General features: G+C 34.9%; 4 non-coding genes across 4 annotated transcripts; all 4 read right to left on the reverse strand.

Annotated features, from left to right (window-relative positions):
* Positions 1-2,464: 2,464 nt before the first annotated feature.
* Positions 2,465-2,535, reverse strand: TRNAK-CUU (transfer RNA lysine (anticodon CUU)). The gene has a single exon. It is a non-coding gene; the product is annotated as a tRNA-Lys (tRNA).
* Positions 2,536-5,012: 2,477 nt separating this feature from the next.
* On the reverse strand, positions 5,013-5,085 carry TRNAK-CUU (transfer RNA lysine (anticodon CUU)). Its single transcript has one exon. It is a non-coding gene; the product is annotated as a tRNA-Lys (tRNA).
* Positions 5,086-10,578: 5,493 nt separating this feature from the next.
* TRNAK-CUU (transfer RNA lysine (anticodon CUU)) lies at positions 10,579-10,651 on the reverse strand. The gene has a single exon. It is a non-coding gene; the product is annotated as a tRNA-Lys (tRNA).
* Positions 10,652-11,893: 1,242 nt separating this feature from the next.
* TRNAK-CUU (transfer RNA lysine (anticodon CUU)) lies at positions 11,894-11,966 on the reverse strand. Its single transcript has one exon. It is a non-coding gene; the product is annotated as a tRNA-Lys (tRNA).
* Between the last annotated feature and the right edge of the window lie 183 nt (positions 11,967-12,149).

Raw genomic sequence — 12,149 nt, forward strand, 5'->3', positions numbered from 1 at the left:
ACCACTGCCGCCACCATTACCACCACCTGACTACCAGTCCACCGATGTCGCCACCATCGCCACAACCATTGTCACAACCGCCTCCACCACCTTCATTTGTCGCATGACTAGCACCACCCTCGCCATTGTCACCGTTTCCGTCGCCACCCGCCACGACCACCACCGTTTCTGTTTTTATTTAAGTAAATTTTCTTATTTTGAGGTAGGGTATTTTTGTCATTTGTACTACATTTGCATTATTGTTTTTTTTTCTACCAAACAATAATATATTAATAATTCATTTCATTCTCATATATTAACTAAATAAGACAAATGAATTGTTAGTATTTATTTCATTCACTTATTCATTACATTTTCTCATGCATTCCATACCCCCTACTAAACAGACCCTAAAGCTATGATTGTTCTTAATTCACTATGTATGGCAGGGCCGGCCATGGCATGGGGCTGAGTAGTCGACTGCCATAGGCTCGACTATTCGCTAGGTCCGAATTTTATTTTATTTTTTAAAATTAAATGTATTTTTTATGAAACGCGATATGTATATTTAATGTTTAAACTCAATTACATAACAACTAACTCGGTCTATTGGCAAAAGGGTATGACCCCCAACCAAAAGGTTGTGAGACATGTTTAAGCCTATTTTTATACATTAGGTTTTTACGCAACACAAATCATAACCAATGAAGCCAATTTAAAAATTAAATTGTTTTAATCCAACAAAATACTCTTTTTACTTAAGGTCCAAAATATTTTCGCCTTCGACTCGAAATTTTTTTTCAATTCTTAGAGCCGGCCTTAATGTGTGGCTTACGTATTCAAAGATTTTTACATGTTTGTACGTGATTTATGGCATTTGACTATGAATGAAGGGTTAAATGCTTAGAAAAGTTGGACAAGTGTTCATCGTTATACGTATGTTTAAGAAACCCGTTGTATATGTTATGAATTTCTCATCTCGTTATGTGAATCTCGGATTTATTAGCATAAAGCTATAGTTTGTATATATCGGTGCGATTGTGTTCATAATAAGTTGAAGAATATTTGTATGTTTTGTTTACTATACGTGATTTGAAGTGGTTAGTATGTTTTTGTTATATTAGCTTTCTGAAGAGTCTAGAATTAGGTAGCTAAACCGGAGCCAGATCCACCTTTCACATTGACATAGTTATGTAATTGGTTCTTCATTGCATAATATCATGTCGCTATTGTGTTTTTATCGTTCTACTTTTTTAAAGAGTCATAAAATTTGATCGCCTTAACGAGGGTCTAATCTACTTCCATACATCATGTGTAGAAAATGATCTCACCATAGGTTTGTTCATGTTATTGTTTGTGAGAATGCGAGAGGTGATGTGACTAGCGCGTGGTGAGCGAGGAACCACCCTCGCCCCCTCATTGCCACTTTTGCATGGTGGGAGTGACCACCACATCACGCATTCAGTTTGGGTGAGACTGATTAATGATAGGTCGAATGTTTCTTTTTGTTTTTTTATTAAAAGCATATATTAAAAAAGTGTGTGATAAATATAACATAAGTTAAGTGGTGATAGATAAGATAATTTTATAACACATAGCTAATGTTAAAATCATTCCAAAATCCAATGGAATGTACTATAAGATAATATTTAACAATGTGGTATCATTCAAAGGTATTACTCATCTACTTGTGCGTCATGTTAGAGACATATCAACCACCAACGTTTATCATAATAAAAATAATATATACGAAACCAATAATAAGTTTGCGTACGTGAAATTTATTTTGGTTTACACCCCTTATCCACGGTATTGATATTTTAGAGAGAACAATATATTGTTTTAGTTATTGGTATAATAACTTCTATGGTTTTGACTTAAAGGTTAATTCATCACACACTACAAATTTGCCTTTTCAATAACTCAAAATACATTAATATATTACCCACGTGGCTATATAAATTTGAAATAAAATACCGACACTTAAACCGTTTTAATAACAAAAGTAGTAGGTTGTCTTCTCAAGTTAGAAGTTTCCTTTATATTTGTTTCCACTTTCACCTATCTAAGTTATTACTCATATTCTTGTGAATTAACTAAAAAATCACATTTACGTACTCTATATAAATAGGTAACCATCACAACAGTTTATTAACTACTTAATGTTTCTATATAAATAATTACATTTTATCGTAGTTCCTGATAAGAGGTTATCAGGCAAAGGGTCTTATTTTTAATTCAGCTACTTCTTAAAACAATCAATTAAGATGTGTTTTTTTTTAACCAAATGCACTTAAATCTTAACCGATTTAGAGGTAGCTTCTTAATTGAATTATTAAGAGGCTACCAAACAAAATAACCCCTTGCTCATATAAAACTTGTTAGCTTAAAATTTGAAATATTTCAAGTTCAATTCTTGTTGTTTAAAAAAACAACTATACCCGATTCAGCACCAAATCACACCAGCTTACAAAAAAGAAAAATTCGCCCACCGTGGGGCGAACCCACGGCCACAAGGTTAAGAGCCTTGCGCTCTACCAACTGAGCTAGACGGGCTTTTGTCTGTTAGTAGAATTGGGTCTTGATAATTTTTTATGCAACAGCTTTCTATATGAGTTTATAAATCAGTTTAAACTCAAGGGTAAAGTTAAAATACAAGGGGAGACAAAAATAAGAAGTGTGAGAAAGATTTGTGACCACACAACAAATCCCTTAAAAATAAATTCAAAAAATAATAATAAAAAAATCATAACTCAAAATATAAATTAAAAAAATTAAAAAACTAAAATGTTTCCGACATCATTCCCGTTCAAACAAAAATTAATACAAAAAAAGTAAAAACAATTTGACGAAAAGACAAAATGCCAAGATCAAAGACACAATAACGAAAATGAACAAAAGTCACAATCATAACTAAAAAAGACACAATAGATCGCAAAATATAACACAATGCCGAACAAAATATAACACAATAAAAAGAAAGAAAAAAGACACAATGTCAAGGAAAAAGACACAATCAATGACGAAAATAAACACAAAACACAATGATAAACAAAAAGACACGACTTTTTTCACTTACCATTGTGTTTTTTTATGAGAACGAGAATAACGGTGGAAACATTTTTGTGTTTTTACTTTTTTCATTTTTTTATTAAATTTTGAGTTATGATTTTTTATCTATTTTTTCCTTTTTTTAAGGGTTTTTGTGTGGTTACAAATTATTCTCTTCCTTCTCATTTGTGTTCCCCTTTGTTGAATAACTTGACACTTAAACTCAAATCTGTCACAAACAAAGATTGTTTAACCATAAATTAAAACAATCAAGCCAGACATTAGGTAAACATGACGACTGAAACATAAAAAGTACTCCGTATAAGAATATCTATATTTAACAAATTCGGATTAGGCCCAAGTTAGGTCTCTGTATACAGTCGAGTATATTTTTTATGAAAAATACATAAAAAATAAACAAGAACACATTAAATTAATTTTCAAATACATATTGAAGCTTTAAATTAGTAGAATCAAACATTTACCACCATATACGCAATATTACCTGCATAGTGAGTTCAGAGAACTCATTGGCTTCTTTAAACACATTTTAGCCTCCCATAACACGCTAAACCTAAGAATAAATGTATTAAGGTAGGCATAATAAGTTGTGATATCAGGAAACTCGGTTGTGTATTACTCTATTGTATGGTTGTAGCACACTTACCATTGGGTAATCCAAATCTGGAACAGTCATGAAGTGTGGAGCACAGGCTATCCATGATTGTCTTAGTTGCTAAATGTAACATCCGGTCTCTCGCACCACCAATATTGTCTGCTCTGCTCACGAAGAGCTCACGGATTTGTTTTTGGTTGCCCAAAACGCGTTGGTGATTGAAGAGGCATGACATTTACTTATGAACCAATGATCTCTCTTGTCCACGGCCGATGTGGGATAGCCTAAGAGTGGGACGATGTTGTGTTTGTCAGGGGTGTTACAGGTGGTCTCAAAGCCACTCTTGTGCCGTTCGGGATGATGGGACACGCCTCATCGAGGACGATGAGTCCAAAGGGGGGTTGTCTGTAACACCCTTGACAAACACAACATCGTCCCACTCTTAGGCTATCCAACATCGGCCGTGGACAAGAGAGATCCTTGGTTCATAAGTAAATGTCCTGCCTCTTCAATCACCAACGCGTTTTGGGAAACCAAAAACAAATCCTTGAGCTCTTCGTGGGCAGAGCGGACAATATTGGTGGTGCGAGGGGCCGGATGTTACAGGTACCCTTGACAAACACAACATCGTCCCACTCTTAGACTATCCCACATCGGCCGTGGATAAAAGAGATCCTTGGTTCATAAGTAAATGTCCTGCCTCTTCAATCACCAACGTGTTTTGGGAAACCAAAAACAAATCCGTGAGCTCTTCGTGGGCAGAGCGGACAATATTGGTGGTACGAGAGGCCGGAGTGTTACACTAAACCATTAACCATGTAAATTTTGAAAGTTACTCTTGCTGATGAATACGCATTTTGATATTCGGAGATTCAATGTTTATGGTGTGATTAAACAAGTAAGACAAACATAAGAATAACGATCCTGAATCGTGATGAAACTAAACCTAAAATCTGTTCATTGAAATTTATAATTGTAATCACTCATAAAAATCTAATAGTTTCTTTGATCTCACAAATAAATGTTTTGGCACAAAACAAAGTTCTACAACTGCTAAGAAATGAAAAGTTAGTCGTAGGCAAGAATTCATCGACCGAAAAATGTACTAAAAAAACAATTAAAATGAAATAATCTTTCACCAGTTGGTTTTTAATGAAAATTAAAATTGCATGGCGGCCACAGCACGCTCTGCTCGAAAGTTTCCAATGGGATTATAGTTTCGAATCACTAACACAACATTTTCCCCAAGATTCAAAATTTGAAATCTACAATCACAAGAATATAAGCATTGAACTCTCCGAAAAAGATTTTTAAACAAGTAAAAGAAAATGCCAACAAAGTACGAGAACAAAAATTGAAAACCAAACGCCCACCGTGGGGCTCGAACCCACGACCACAAGGTTAAGAGCCTTGCGCTCTACCAACTGAGCTAGACGGGCTTTTGTTTCTGTTTGGAACTGGGATACTGATATTTTCTTTTTTATGCAACAGCTTTCTATAAGAATAGAAAATAAATCACTATACTATACTCAAATCCATGATAATTTTGTTTCATCATAAATTCAAACAATCAAGGCAGACATTGTGTAAACATAAAAGGTATAAGAATATCTATATTTAACAAGCTCGGGTTAAGTCCAAGTTAGGTCTCTATATATAGTCATGTATATCGTTCTTGAAAAATACATAGAAAGCTAAAAATCTTTGATGGTATCAAAGCCTTTCTAGCCGGATCAATTCAACTTTGTAGGAGTGAAAAGCATAATATTCTAAACTCATGGTCTTTTCAATAAAGCAATTTTCTTAATCTTTTTGTTTTGATAAAAATCCTGATAAATGTAAATACGATAACAAACATTTTTTTAATGACAAACACTTGGCTAATCCCTAAAAAAACTCTAGGGGGTCATGTCGTGAGGCCTAACCCACCTAGTGGTGGTGTTTCATTCAGGCTCAAACCCGAGAATATGACACATGAGTATGATTTGAACTACACTTTCTAATAAGGACACCAAAACAATCAAGATCTTAGAAATTTGTAAGATTAAACTATTCTAAAATAAATCTACATAAAGGTTTGATCTGGAAATAAATTTGTCATAATTTAAGCTTTTTTTCATAACAGATAACAGATCATCGACCTGTTTAACTATAAAACTGTAAATGATCCATGTGATTACAACTTATGGCCAGCAAGTAATCAAGAATTAACATGCAAATGCATAATTAAGATACATACCTCCTGATTAAGATCAACATGAAACAACTACTGGGTGATATATAATTCAACACAAGATCTGGATTTTGTTGTTAGTGCTTGCTTCATCGGGTTTGAATCAAAAGAAAACCGGTCACGACCTGCAAAGGAGGATCCACGATTTAGAATGTGACGGAGATTCATTGTGTGGAGATGCTACGTGTTAAGATACCCTTCACCAGATACAGGGCCGTCTTTGAGATTTCGAGTGCCCAAGACAGACATAAAAGATGGACCTTAATCCCTTATATAAATTTATTTTTCAAAAGTTAGACGATAATTGTAATAACAATAAGCAAAACTAAACAAAACAAAACACACATGGATATGGATGGCAAACAAAACAATTATTAAATGAGTTGATTGTTAAATTACTTTCAAGATATGGACATAGACAAAAGTGGCAGAAAAGTACTAAAGTAAATATAATAAAATATTAATTTTTTATCATCTTCTCCTTCGTTAAAAATACTCCAAGCTGCAACCTAAACCCACCGGAAAAACATTATACTAGGCTATGAGCCCGTGTATCATACATGTATACATCAAATTTTAAATTGTAGTATAGTTAACAATATATGTTATGAAAAGAAAGAAATTTGTGTACCAAATTTGAACCTCAGGGGCCCTAACCCTCTACATCATAAAATTCCATGTCACATTATTGATTTTAGTGAGTAATGATACTAATGATGCATAAACATCATATTACCTAAAAAATTTCATAGGAATAAAATTAGACCCCGATAAAATGGTTCGCAATAATAACCTTTATTAATGATCTTCCTTTCGTTATAAGCTTAGTTTTTTAAAATGTTAACCCATAAATAAGCTTGTAAACGAATCAAACTTTCGAAATAATATGCCTGCACAAATAAATAGAATTAAATAAAAATAGTAAATAAATAAATAAATATATGACAGCAACAAATATTCACTCCCAATTTGAATTGACTCGTAACCTGAACCTGCCCTACCTGTTTGCCGGGCCTATGATACATTAATAGCAATACCTCAAAACATCCTTGAGTAAGAGCCTCTATGCCAACAGATCATGTAACATTGTATAAAGGGTACCATCAAATAGGTCATGTAGAACAGCTACCTGACAGCCAAAACAAAGTAAACATAGCTCGAACTACCTGCAATATACAAACAACAGTTTAGTATAATCTTTTCATCCTTTGTAAACTTAAATACAAGCAGCATTACCACCAGCACTATACCAAAAGTATCATCTTTTCATCCTTTGTAAACTTAAATACAAACAGTTTAGTATCATCTTTTCACTTCTAGGGATTCACATATACATCCTACTTTCAATCTTTCACTCTTTTTGAGTTTGTAATAGTCACACGCACCTTTAAGGTGGAGAAAGAAACCACAACAATTTGAATCAAGAGGTTTGCTCTAATAACCTTGTCCACTGTTATCTTTGGCTTATCACAGCTTTCATCACCAATCTCTATCTTGTAAAGTGTAACATCACGTAAATTTCGGGCCAAAAATGTCAAGTTTCTAAAGTCAAGAGACCAATTCTGCCAATTTCCAAACCTCAGGGACTATCATGAAAAATCTGTCTTCTGGACCTATCGCGCTACGCGTCAGGGTCAAGAAAGACACCCATCGTGTACCGCGATGGGGTGTCTGACACAACGTGACACGTGTGCCACGTGGCACACGATGGCAGCACCTGCTGCCACGTGTCACCACGTGTTGACACGTGTGGCGGCGCCTGCCACGTGTCGACACGTGGCAGGTCTATGCCTGTGACTCACCAACCCTATATCGCAGTACACAATAGGTGAGCCAAGGAACCCATCGCGTATATCGCAGTACACGATAGGTGAGCCAAGGAACCCATCGCGTATATCGCAGTACACGATAGGTGAGCCAAGGAACCCATCGCGTACCGCGATGGGTCCAAGATCAGCCCTATAAATAGCAGCCACGGGTTCAAGCCAAACACACCTCAAAATCACATACTTACTCTCTCTCTAGACTCTCTCACTACCTCGAGTTACGTGCCAACGATCCCTCTCGATAAACGTGCCCATAACCTCGTTTTCCGTGCCCATTACCTCGATATACGTGCCACTTTCCGTCGACATTCCGAGTTAAGAGGAGGTGCTGTCCGACGTCCCGATATTTATCTCGAAGTGCGTGCCAAGAGTGTTGGTGTCTCGAAAAGTGTGCCAAGGGTTGATCAAGCAAGTATTGATAAGAAAGATAGAGTCGAAGTACTGCCCAAGTGTGAAGGGTATTCCTAAGCCGATAAAGGTAGGCATAATGCCCAACCAAAATAATAATAAAATATTGAAAGGGCTTAATACCCTAAGTCGAACTTATTCTCGATAATCAAAGAAAGATATAACAAAGAAACTAAAGAAAAGAAAAGATATAATATATATATGAATATATATATAAGATTATTCTTTGTTATGAAATATATTATTTTAAGTATAATGAGTATACTTAAATAATAAAAGAATACGTTTCTTAAAGAAGAAGAAACGTCGGGTTTTATAAATAAACTAAAGGTTTATAAGAATTACTTTTCAACTAAAGGTTTTAAAGTAAAAAGAAATAATGAACTAAAGGTTCATCGAGATAAATAAGACTAAAGGTCTTAAGCCGGATCGTGTATCCGACTAATGAATGTTATACTCGTACTATAGGTGCGAGATAGCGAAGGAAGATTAACGGACGGTGTTGGAAGCCGATCCCATTGAAAAGGTGAATACGTCCCACTTTTACAAACTTGTTTTAAACAAACAAACATGTTACGTGTAAAACTTTATATGAGGTTACGTGTCTCTAAAAACATTGTAAATAAGAGTATAAGCCAGCCCTCGGCTATGGTATACGTTTGTCTGGATTCTTTCATATGTGGAACGCGGTGGGCACATCGCACCACGCTTGGTCACGACCTCCAGCCACGATGGGCCGGACCTAAGTTACGTCCGAGTGGGGAATGATCATGTGTATATTTATAGTACCTAAGTTATGTCATAAACGCTGCGGTGTTTCGCTGAGGTGACCTAGTGCAGAGACTCGAATTTATGATGATTGTTTAACTTGATTATTCCTAAGCCAAGATGGGCCAAGGCTTACGTGGTCTCGAGGAATAATTAAGTAAAGAAAATATTTTTAGCGTCAGCATATTCACCAGCATTCGTTGCTGACGTATTTTATTTAACATTGTGCAGGTAATTAAGATTAGAGCTTGAAAGAACGAAGAAGCTCAAGTATCCGATGGCTCGGATAGTTTTATGTAAATATTAAAACTTGGTGTATTTGTAAAACTTATAAAACAAGTAAAATTAAACGAGACTTTCGTCTCGTCTTCTGTATTGTAAATATTTATAAATATGATCCTTATGTTTTTATAAAGCCGTTAGGGGTGTGATATATTTACAAATGTGGTACCAACTATGGTTCATACTCCTAGGCCTAGATTAGGGGTGTGACATAAAGAAACTAAGATCAATGTTTTTAAAAGAAAAGAAAAATATCACCATCACCAGGAAAACACACAAAAAACGAAAAATAGCAATGGGAAGGGGTGAACATCCATCACAAATAAACTAAATTCATATAAGTAGTAAAGAGAAACGTACCTAAGATGGGTATTAGATTTCAGGTATTGTACAACCTGATAAAATCTTGGAAGGAAAGGAACAACAATAATAATAATAGGGTTTGTTTGAGAATTGTTGGCTAAGGAAGAAGTTATATGTAAGTCTGGTTAACCTTCTTTCATCCGGATTCTTCATAAAGCTTAAGCTTACAGAAGGAGAGTGTAACAGGGGAGGGAATTTTAGGGTTAGAACACCAATAGATTGAATTAAAATAATCAAACTTCCTTAGGAAGATTGTAAAATGAGCGGGATTTTGTCAGGAGATTCAAAAACCATGTTAAACCAAACAACACATGGACAGCCTCTATGGATGCCACATAAGCAGATGGCTTCAATGAGTGACATGTGTGCAGAGGCCTGTCAAAAATGATCTTCATTTATTATATAGTAAAATCCTTATATTATATTTTGTAAGTTATTTTATTATCCGATTCAAAAATAATATTATTTTATTACTTTTTCTATTTTACCCTTCACCATGGATTTTTTTTCACCTTTATTACTAGTCCTTCATTAAAATGAGACCAGTAAACACCGCCCACCTTTCCTCATTTCAGTAGTAACCTAAGACAGACGTGACGAATGAGGAAGAATGAAACTTCTAATTACGTAATCATGTAATTAGAACTCAACAAAAAGACCCAACTTTGCGATTTCTTGTGATGATTCATATGGATTTCCTCCGTCTTGTTTCCATCAGTTTCTCATGGTCCGGTCCTTGCCTTTGGAATTTGAGATTGTTACAATTTCTTTATTGAATTCTACATCACCACCAATAGTGTTTTGAATCTAAACTTAATCTACTTTTATATCGAAATAGAAGGCGAACAGACAAAAAGTACACATGGTTCTTCATAACAAAAAATGCAAGGTACCAAACAATCAGTTTGTAACCATATAAAACAAGTAATTAACAACTTCCGGTTTAGGGTTAACTGTTTGTTGATTGTTAACAAAATATTTCAAAGAAAAGACAGCCACCACACACCAAGTAACAAAAAATAAATATAAACATGTAAACAAGAAAGTCAAAACGCCCACCGTGGGGCTCGAACCCACGACCACAAGGTTAAGAGCCTTGCGCTCTACCAACTGAGCTAGACGGGCTTTGGTTAATATTATTCGATGAAATATTGATGTTTGTTTTACAAAAAACAGCTTTCAAATAAGGGGAAATTTTTCATATAAACCTTGCATGAGTTTAGAGTGGATTGTAAAATTGGGGTCCTTTTAAACTATGAACATTGTACGTTTTCCATTGTAATGGTTTCATATTTATATTAGTAATCGTACTATATTGCTTATAATGACCAACACTATGACCTCCCTGGTTTTGGGGTCTTACAAGCTTTAAGCAGAAAACGCGACAACAAAGTTGTCTCAAATAAAACCAAACGACCATTTTATTATATATATAAATGATGAATAACAAACCTTCCATTTTGCCAAGAACTTGATGTTTTGACCAAACAATAGTCCCATCCAACTACAAATTCAACATGCCCGTTAATAACCCTCAATTTTCTTCAAAATTCTTTTATTTTTGACTGAGGCAGTAGTTGTTATATATATATGATATGTAATATGTAGCCTAACGCGCATGAGCTATATTTTAAAGTGAAAAGGGAGGACATACCTTGATTTTGGATCAAACAAGGTATCATGATTTGCACATGTGGAGCATCCTTCGAACACTTCTCTACAACATAACCTGCATACTTCTTTATAACTACCTAAATAAGAGTGTTCATAACTTCATATAAATCAAGTAACCACTTCCAATTTAGGTCTATTTGTTGATTTTTAACAAGTTGTTTGACAAATCATAGAAAACAAGTAACCACTTCCCATTTAGGTCTATTTGTTGATTTTAACAAGTTGTTTGACAAAGATAAAATAACTAATATATGTGCATGACGTGTGGCGATTAAATGATAACTTTCAAGATTTTTGTATGCACCATCACACATTGTAACTTTCAAGATTTTGTATGCACTTAACTACCTAATCTTAGGGTGAAATCAGGGGAAAATCATATAATGTGCGGTATGATTAACTAAATCAAAATAATGTTTACAATTACCACTCATCAAAGTTTAACAAAAAAAATATCAAAACGTAGCATAGTGTAGCGGAACCCAAATGCATTTCTTGTCTATTCGCGGATTCGCCTAGCTTTTGGTGGCAATAGTTGCTGCCCACATGTTTTAGTAATTTCTCATAATTTAGCTATACACGTAGCTTCGAACATTGGTAGTTTGTAGTTTGTAGAACTTTAAAACACCAGATTCAAACTTTGTTAGAATCACATGAGTAAAACAAAATACCGGTAGCAAACACACTAATAATCGCCCACCGTGGGGCTCGAACCCACGACCACAAGGTTAAGAGCCTTGAGCTCTACCAACAAAGCTAGACGGGCTATGTTATCTTGGTTATTTTCTTGCCATAAATCCAAAAAACTATAAAAACAGCTTATTGGTTAAGATATATTTGTACCTCTTAAGTGTGGTCGCATATCCGGAATCTTTTGTCTAATATCCTACTTGCATCACAGTATCCCTCGTTCACTGTGATCCATATTCATTGTTAATCATAGAATAAA

Source organism: Bidens hawaiensis, unplaced genomic scaffold (assembly GCF_021521415.1).
Source record: "Bidens hawaiensis isolate Kalapana, Puna unplaced genomic scaffold, B.hawaiensis_p1.1 tig00000458_1, whole genome shotgun sequence".
Classification (NCBI taxonomy): Eukaryota; Viridiplantae; Streptophyta; class Magnoliopsida; order Asterales; family Asteraceae; genus Bidens; species Bidens hawaiensis.